The sequence below is a fragment of the Athene cunicularia genome, assembly GCF_003259725.1.
Source record: "Athene cunicularia isolate RWA chromosome 13 unlocalized genomic scaffold, athCun1 chr13_part1, whole genome shotgun sequence".
Lineage (NCBI taxonomy): Eukaryota > Metazoa > Chordata > Aves > Strigiformes > Strigidae > Athene > Athene cunicularia.
Genome location: NW_020799117.1, coordinates 165,447 through 172,368, shown reverse-complemented (window position 1 = coordinate 172,368; position 6,922 = coordinate 165,447).

Here is a 6,922-nt window from a genome sequence, read left to right as displayed (position 1 = left end):
CCCGGGGTCCGGCCCAAGGAGCGGCCCCTTACGGGGCTCCTTCGCCCTCCGCCGGCTGCGCGGGGCCGTTCCCTTGGAGCCGGGGAGTTGCGGCTGCACACGGTGCTGCTGGGGAGACTCGGCCTGAGGGTTCCGAGCGCCCCTTTGCTGTCTGGAGCTGCGGTGCCGCCTGTCCCTTCATCTGAGCTTTGCGGGTTTTGTTACGAAGGAGTTCGCATCCGCTTTCCGCGTCCCAGCGGAGCTTTACGAACCGTTCGGGCTTTGTGCCTCTGGCGGGGGCCGATAACCGCCCGTCGGTAACGGTGTCTGCGCTGCGTGCAGAGGCTCGTGGGGTTTGAATCTGGAGTGAGGAGAAGCGAGGACTAGAGAGATCCTGAGGAGGGGTTAGTACTGCGATGAGGTGTTTTGCAGGGCCGTCCCTCAGCCACTGACAATCTCATTCCCTGCTGACGTAATGTTTAATTCGTTTTGAATTTTCCCTCTCCTTTACGTCACGGAAACGTCTGCGGTTTGAGTCTCAGACGGGCAGTGCTGCCTGGGGCTGCGCGTCCCGTAACGCTGCAGCTCCCGGTGGGTCTGAGCTGGGGAAGCCCCGTCTGCCCCGGCCCTAGCGCATTCCTCGCTGACAGTCTGCGCTGCCCGGCCCGCTGGTTCTCCTCTTCACCCTCACCTGACCGTTTCCCAGCGGGTGTTTCAGTTTCCGTTGTGTTGGTAACACCTCACAACTTCCTATCACTAGAAAATTGTCCCTCACATGCTGCTACTTCCTGTGCTAAAAATCGTAATGTAAAAACATCAAGTAGAATCAGTCCTAACAATGGTCTCCCAAGCCTCTACTTTTAATCCAGTATTTTCTTCTTCATTTCAGCCTCGGTTTATTTTCCTGTTGCCTGTTTCCTGAGATGCTCTGGGACTTCACTGGAATTACACAAGAATGTAACTCAACCCTGTATCTTTCTTGTGGTTCAGACAGTACAGAAATTTAAGCACTTGTTCTGGATCATTGCACTCCACAACTTTTTAAACTTTTCCAGAAAGGTAATAATACACTTTTTGCTCATTCCAGTATCAGAATGTCAGCTTTAACTCTCTTTTTTTAAAAAGAGAAATCAAGAAAGAATACTGTGACAATTAATTTTGTATGTCGTTTGCAGGTTTTTTCATTTTTTTTCTGATGGTAAGGGCCATATATACTCTATCATGGAAGTGTCCCTCATAATCCCTTCTTTTACTGCAGAAGTGACTTGAGTCAGAGGGCCCAGTGTTTGAATTGGCAGCAAGTTCACTGGTAATGACAGGAGTGTCGCTGATGAGCATGGTGTCACCATACTTGATTCGTTATTATCATAAGAATTTTTTTTTTTGGTGAGCCACTGAGTGTCACTGTTTCTTCTTACACTGAATCCAGTTTAGATTCTAAGGCTACCACTGGCTTTCAGTTTGATGATTACTATGACAATTTCTAGGTTGTGACTATGTTGATCTGGAACCATTTAATCTGGAGCAACTGGCTGAAATCAAGGTTGTTCTACAAAGATTGACAGAAATAGGAATAGCCCAGTTCATTTAAATGGGAAATGATGGGTTATTTATAGTCTTTCTTGGCCTTTCAAATAGGCAAAGCCAATTAGTCCATTGTTTGAAGTCTGACTTTAGTATTATATGGTTTTATTCCTCTCTCTTAATTTTAGATAAATATGTTGCTAATTTGGTTGTAGCTTTGCCAGAAAATGCTTCTCTTATTCTGTCAGCCCATATATCCAAGGTGTAAATATAAAGTTCTTTGTTACCATTGTTATAACAAAGATGGGGTCTAGTCAACACACAAAATGCCTCAGTCATTTCTCATTCCCTCGCTCCTTGCCCTGCCCCAAAGCACAGATGGAAAAAACCCTTAGAATTATTTTTTTCTGATATAAATTTTTGTTGTCCTTACAGTCTCTTTCGTGTTCTCCATATCCAGGGATCAGCTGTTAGAGGAGGTTGTTCTGTACTCATAAGTTTTGTACTTGTGTTTTGATATTTGCTTTAAAATTAGACTGTTTTATTTTAGGATGTTCATTTTTTACAAGAATCCAGAGTACTTTGGTTTTTCTTTGGGGATTTTGTTTTGTGTGTGAGGTCTGTGAAGTAATTTTATCAAAGTCTGTTCATCTCCAGTTTGGGGCCCACTGGCTATTGCATGCTGTTATCTGGGCTGGAAGCTGTGACAGTGTGCTCGAGGTGCTCTGTGAGGTTTCAATAAGAAATACAGAACCTTCTGCAAAAATGCACAAAGTGCTACTTGTTGGGATGCTGGCTGAAATTAGCAAAAATGTCGTTTATGTCAGGTTCCTGATGTGCGCCCCTGGGCAGCTGTGCTCCAGCTGTTCGCTGCTCTTCTGGAGGAGCAGCAGTTCTGACAGCTGGGACACGCTGAGCTGTTGAGTGAGAAAACAAGTTTGGGTTTTGCGTCCGAACCAGATGGAGTCGAGTGTGTGAGCAGTTGACCAGCTGCTGAAGCTGGTCCCTGTGGTTCCGGCTGCGCAGCAGAAGGTGGCGCTTGGGGCTGTTCCCTGGGGCGGCGGGGGCGGTGGAAGGCGCAGCCTGACGCCGGGGAGGGCAGGGGTTCGACTGCTCGAGACTCGCTTCATCATGAGATCTCGTAATCCTTCCTGTCATCCGTCTGTGATAGATGCGTCTTTTAAGTGACACCCAGGGCTGTTTTTTAGAGCCGGGGACTAATTAAATCCTCTCTGCATGAAACTGATAATATCTTAGGGAAATAGCGATTAACAGAGCTGCACCGACCAGGTGCTGCTGGAAGAGCAAGAGTTGGTTCACCATGTCACTGCACAGCTGCCTGGATGAGATTAGTCCCTCACAGAAACACCGTGACAAAACCAGTGAAGGTCAGTGTGTGGAGGGGAATTATCTTCATCATACCAATGGGTTTGTGTAGATAGTTACTTTAAAAGGACTTTCCCCCCCCCCCCCATATGTTAAAAATCTTAAAATGTGCAGCTGATGCTCAATGAAATCCAATGTAAGTGGCTTTTACCAGGTCAAGTGTCTTGCCAACACAGGGAACTTAATCTCTTGACAGAGTTGGAGAAAATCCAGACTTCTGCATTGTCTGAATTCATCGTCTTTGTTACAAAGCTATCAAACTGCTTTTTAACTTGTTTAAAAATCAGCTGTGATTACAGGTTCTTGTGTAATCTTACACTGAGAAACTTGATGCAATAAGAACTTCTTTTCTACTATTGGTTGTATTCTCTAATTAGCACAGTTAATGCAACTCCTGCTTTTGCTTGTAGAGTCTGCCAGGACATCATTAAGGTTAGAGCTTGGAAACCATGTGACCCTACAATGTGAGGGAAACCATTTATACTTGATTTACATCAAGGCTGAAGAATTAATTCTCACAAACTCTGGATAGTTTCAAAAGGCAGGAGATTGCTTGTCAGAAGTGAAGAAGGTTACCCAGAAATTTGTATCAACTCTGCAACACAGTTATTGAGTCCCTGAGTGTGGAATTATTTTTATTTGTTTGAGGGGACTTTTGTCAAACTTCTAATGCCATGGAGACAAGCTTTTATCTCCAATATCCTTTATATTTCTTCTTTCTAATACTGTTCTTCCTTCCAGAAATGAGAGTTATATTTCTGTCTGGACTAGTATGTGTATGCTATGTTAGACCTATTTAAGTGACATTTGGTTTTAAAAAAAAAAGTAGTATGAATCTTAAGCTGGCTATCCTATAATTGATTTTTGGGTACTTGACTTGTACTGTTTCAAGTGGAATTTGAAGGTAACTTTAGAACTACAAGCTTTGGTGTATATGCATATGTGTATATGTATATAAATATTTTGTCCGTGTAGAAGTCAAGATGTTTCTCATTCTTCAAGACCAGGACATGGATTACCAGGTGATACCATGTCAGAGGCTACCACTAACACTGATGGAAGATCTTGGAACAATTTCTACCTCATGAAAAATTATACCTTAGTGTGACGATAGCATTTGAAAAAAAAAAAAAATCTTTCCCTGCTAGAAAACAAGAACTTGGTAGGTACTTGCTGTACTCTTGTAACTGTTTCGAGAAGAGTTCAGGAAGAGTTTGATCTGACCTTCTCAGCTGTGTTCTAAATGGCATCTTCAATCATCTGTTTAAACTTCATCGTCCTCATGTGGGATAGCACAAGTAGGTACAATCTGGAAATCCTATAAGTGCAGTATTAATACATAGATTCTTGCAGGAATTGGTTAGTCAGAGCAGTAAATTGATGCGTGTATGTAGCTTCCTCAGACCAAAATTCCTATTTATACTCTGGCTTTCGCTCTTCGCATTTGTAGAAGGTTCTTAATTGCGGGGGGACTTCTGGCTTGTGGAGTAGATGTACATAACCTTTGGTGTTAGTGGGAGGCCTTTTATTGTGATTTAACTGTAGCCAGATTATCAGTTAAAGAACTGCCAGGTACTTGTCCCCAAAGTGTATTTGGTCTTTCCTTTGTGTCTTTTCTAAATTGCAAGACTGAAGTCCACTGTAGGCAGCCAAAAATTTATTCCTTTATCATGTTGGGGTTTTTCCTTCTAACCACCAAAAGATTAAGATGACAATGTCTAAGACCAAAGTAAGTTCACTGGGAGTAAAACTTGCCCCCTTTTTTGTGGTGTGAGGTTTGTTTTTTTTTTAAGACACAGCCTTATAGGGCATATAGTACAGCTTGAGAAGCAGAAGTGTTTTAACTTCTGTGTATCAAAGTCAAAGCCATTACCAAATAAAACTGTAGTTCTGTTCCCAAATGGTCATGTAATTGCACAACTGATAACAATCAGCCCTCTTGCTTGCCCTTATTTTTAAGGAGATCAGAGATGCAATAGATGTATGTTTAAATAGGTAATCTGCTTGTTCTGTAGAAGTGTGTAAAATGGGTATATGGAAAATTCTCACTTTAGAGATCAAGTATCACACAGGTGCAGCATGAGCTCTGCTAACAGAAGTGGCATTAATTCTATGAGCTTTTCTGATCAGTGCTAAACTATCTGTGCTTATAGGGACTTTGATATAATTTAACATCGCACTAACTTCACGGTTTTGTTCTTAGTCTGCTAGTATCGTAGAACTTAGTAAACACAAATCCTAGAACAAAATGGGGAATATTTGGAAAAAAACAAGAGTACATATCATAAGAGAATGAGAGGCTCTTAAACCTATTACTAGTAAAGGATGTTGGTAAACTGGGGGATAAATATTTGTAATCAAGGAAGAAGAGAGAACATACATCCAAGAATTGTGAATTAATTCATTGAAGATATTTTAGTCCCAAATATATTAGATTTTTAAAAAATAAATGTGGAAATATTTTTTAAAAATATATAAAATCTAGTGCGGTGCTAATTTTTAAAAAGGGCAAGCAGGAGAACTTCCCTAGCTGACAGGTGTCTTAGGCTTGCAATAGTTTCCAAGTAACGTAAAGAAAATCCATTGTAGGATCCCTGCATTATAATTCAGTGCTTTAATGTTTCAGAGTTGTGAAGGGCACTGGTTACTCAAGAGGATGGTTTACCAGGTTTAGCAGCCTAATGCAGTTTATTTTTATTGATGGTCTAAGATAAGCCAATGATTTGCCAACCTGCAAGTACTGAGGACAGGGTAATCAGAAGGAAGGGGTGGGTTTTAATATGATCTTTGCATTTTCTGTTTGTGATAATTTTTCCCTCATTACTTTTTCACGTATATACCAATTGCTAAGCTTGTAAATCAGACATGCTGCATAACAAAACTAGGGAGCTGTTTATTATGGGACTTGACTGCAGGGTATCTCATGCGTTGGAGTCCACAGTCACAGCACGAACCAGTGCAGTCTGGAATGTCTGATGGCCAGAGAGCCTGTTAACATGAGTAATGGAGCGCAGAACATGATCTTTTTTCCTGGCTGTTGGATGCAGTGTTAGCCACCTTTTGCCCTTAGGCGACGGGCGGTGATAGAACACGCTGCAGGGGACATTTATAACTGCCCTGATTGAAAACAGACATGTCTTCGTTACAGACACGATAGAATAATGTCATACACTGCAAAAATTGTTTACTCTTTTTCATCAGAATTTAAATGACAGGTACAGTGCAGATAGTCCTGGCCAGCGTGCAGTCCTTGTCCACAAGATTATAGGATGCACTGCAAGGCAGAGGCTTTCATACCTGACTTGTACATCCGTGATCTGTGTTACAGGGATTACCTGTGTGTCCAAGAGGAGAACAGAACCCAGGGCTGTGGTAGCCAGCAGGTCATATGTGGCTGTGGAAAAACGTGCTCTGTCCCCTTGAGGAGCTTCCGTTGGTGCCAGACAGAGCAGCTGGATTTCACATTGCAGAAGATGAGTTGTGGGTGCATGTTCTTTCCTGCTTGTCTGCTCTGCACGGGCAAATTGAATAGTTGAGGGGCAGTACTTTCTTAAACCATCACTGAGCAAGTCTTGAACTGAAACCTTAAAAATGTCTGAGCACCTTTACTTTCCTTTGCTACGTTGCTCAGACTGCAGTGTCCTGATCCTGCTTTACCCTAATGCCTCTGTCGTGATGGTGGTAGCAGTTATGCAGTTGCAGAATCCACTGGATTGGGAAACTGCTTGGGCTTTAAACAAACCTTGGATGAAAGAGTGCTTCAGCTTCCAGCTGAATTGCTTTGTCTATCTTGTGAAGAGACCACAGGACTGCTCACCTGGATAGCAAAAAGGCTACAGGAGTTTGCGGGAAGGGTGCGACTGTCCTTGGCAGCAGCAGTTTGGGCTTTGTTTGCGTTCAGCAGTTTGGATTCCATGGGTTCCACCTGCTAGTCAGAAGGCAGCGTGAGCTGTGAGGAGTTCTGTAGTGTGGACATCTCTGTGTTGGGGGCTTGTGGACTAAAAGAGGTGCCAGATGGCAGTCAGGCTGCAAC